The sequence below is a fragment of the Papilio machaon genome, chromosome 29 (genome assembly GCF_912999745.1).
Source record: "Papilio machaon chromosome 29, ilPapMach1.1, whole genome shotgun sequence".
Taxonomy (NCBI): Eukaryota; Metazoa; Arthropoda; class Insecta; order Lepidoptera; family Papilionidae; genus Papilio; species Papilio machaon.
Genome location: NC_060014.1, coordinates 3945001 through 3947500, shown reverse-complemented (window position 1 = coordinate 3947500; position 2500 = coordinate 3945001). Strand labels below are relative to the sequence as shown.

Genomic DNA, 2500 nt, shown 5'->3' with positions numbered 1-2500 from the left:
TCATTCAATCGGTAGTAGCGACGGGCGGTGTGTACAAAGGGCAGGGACGTAATCAACGCGAGCTTATGACTCGCGCTTACTAGGAATTCCTCGTTTATGGGGGATAATTGCAAACCCCAATCCCCAGCACGAAGGAGTTTCAACGGGTTGCCCGGGCCTCTAGGCCAGGGAGAACATGCTGATTCCTTCAGTGTAGCGCGCGTGCGGCCCAGGACATCTAAGGGCATCACAGACCTGTTATTGCTCAATCTCGTGCGGCTCGAAGCCGCCGGTCCCTCTAAGAAGAATTTTAATACGTCGCCAGTGAGTTGCGCGACCGAAGCCACGCACACATAAATGACGACGCCTATTTAGCAGGCTAGAGTCTCGTTCGTTACCGGAATTAACCAGACAAATCGCTCCACCAACTAAGAACGGCCATGCACCACCACCCACCGAATCAAGAAAGAGCTGTTAATCTGTCAATCCTTCCGGTGTCCGGGCCTGGTGAGATTTCCCGTGTTGAGTCAAATTAAGCCGCAGGCTCCACTCCTGGTGGTGCCCTTCCGTCAATTCCTTTAAGTTTCAGCTTTGCAACCATACTCCCCCCGGAGTCCAAAATCTTTGGTTTCCCGGAAGCTGCCCGCCGAGCCATAGTAGTAACGTCGGCGGATCGCTAGATGACATATTTACGGTTAGAACTAGGGCGGTATCTAATCGCCTTCGAACCTCTAACTTTCGTTCTTGATTGATGAAAACACCTTTGGCAAATGCTTTCGCTGATGTTCGTCTTGCGACGATCCAAGAATTTCACCTCTAACGTCGCAATACGAATGCCCCCAGTTATCCCTATTAATCATTACCTCGGAGTTCTGAAAACCAACAAAATAGAACCGAGATCATATTCTATTATTCCATGCACGAAATATTCAAGCACAATTTTGAGCCCGCTTTGAGCACTCTAATTTGTTCAAAGTAAAATTGTCGGCCCATCTCGACACTCACCGAAGAGCACCGCGATAGGATTTTGATATTGAACCGCCGTATTACCGACGGCTCACCGACGATATGCTCCGCAGACGTGTCAGTATCACCGCGGATGCGGTGCACCGACAGCGCGGCGCACAAATGCAACTACGAGCTTTTTAACCGCAACAATTTTAGTATACGCTATTGGAGCTGGAGTTACCGCGGCTGCTGGCACCAGACTTGCCCTCCAATTGTTCCTCGTTAAAATATTTAAAGTGTACTCATTCCGATTACGAGGCCTCGTAAGAGTCCCGTATCGTTATTTTTCGTCACTACCTCCCCGTGCCGGGAGTGGGTAATTTGCGCGCCTGCTGCCTTCCTTGGATGTGGTAGCCGTTTCTCAGGCTCCCTCTCCGGAATCGAACCCTGATTCCCCGTTACCCGTGACAACCATGGTAGTCGCAGAAACTACCATCGAAAGTTGATAAGGCAGACATTTGAAAGATGCGTCGCCGGTGCTGGACCATGCGATCGGCAAAAGTTATCCAGATTCATCAAAATTAACGACTTCGGACGCGAGGCCCTCCGTCGATTGGTTTTGATCTAATAAAAGCACTCATCCCATCACTGGTCAGAGTTCTGATTGCATGTATTAGCTCTAGAATTACCACAGTTATCCAAGTAACCGAGGTAAGATCTAAGGAACCAAAACTGATATATTGAGCCATTCGCGGTATCGCCTTAATACGGCTTGCACTGAGACATGCATGGCTTAATCTTTGAGACAAGCATATAACTACTGGCAGGATCAACCAGGGAGCTGACACAAACACGCCGCATACAACGCGCACAACACGCACAACTCGACGATGCGAAAACGTTAAACGTTTAAACGCATCGATGGTTTTTGCTGTTTTGCTTGCTGCCTGCCTGCTTGCTGCAGTCAGTCGGTGGTCATTTTTCTTCTTCTCTACACTACACTACTACACTACACAATACACTACTACTGTGTGGTGTGTGTGGTGCGGTGCTAGTGAACGGACAAAAAGCGCGTTCGATTCATGTGAATGTTCAACAACGAGACATTTTCGATACTTCACACTGTGTAAATAAATTTGATTCTCTCTTTATCGAGGAAAAAATATCGACATCAGTCCGGTTTCGGAGAGATCGAAAATACCTTTTTATAAATGCTACTACCACTACTAATACTACTACTGCTACTACTAACTACACACTACTACTGATCTATATAAAATAGAATCAAAAGTAATATATATGTAATATAATAATAATATAATAATGATAGTTGGAAAAAAAAATACACCGTCCCTCGGAAGTCGCCGCAGCGGCAATGAGCGACTGTTCGATCTCTCCGGTGGAGGAGACCGAACAAGCTCAACGCGACACACGCGACGACACGAGGCGACGAGAATTCACGGGTCGATCTGGTGCGTTAACGACGCTGCGAAATCTACACGCGCGCCGAACACAAATCGCCACTTCTTTTATAACAGACTCTATTATAAACGTCCTGCCGCATTCATAAACG

The 2500-nt window shown here is 47.4% G+C and overlaps 1 non-coding gene across 1 annotated transcript in view; it reads right to left on the bottom strand.

The window, feature by feature from the left end:
- Positions 1-1767, bottom strand: part of LOC123722834 — a 1904-nt gene extending 137 nt beyond the window's left edge. Inside the window, exon 1 of the ribosomal RNA XR_006756638.1 lies at positions 1-1767. This exon is cut by the window's left edge and continues 137 nt beyond it. This is a non-coding gene — a ribosomal RNA (small subunit ribosomal RNA).
- Between the last annotated feature and the right edge of the window lie 733 nt (positions 1768-2500).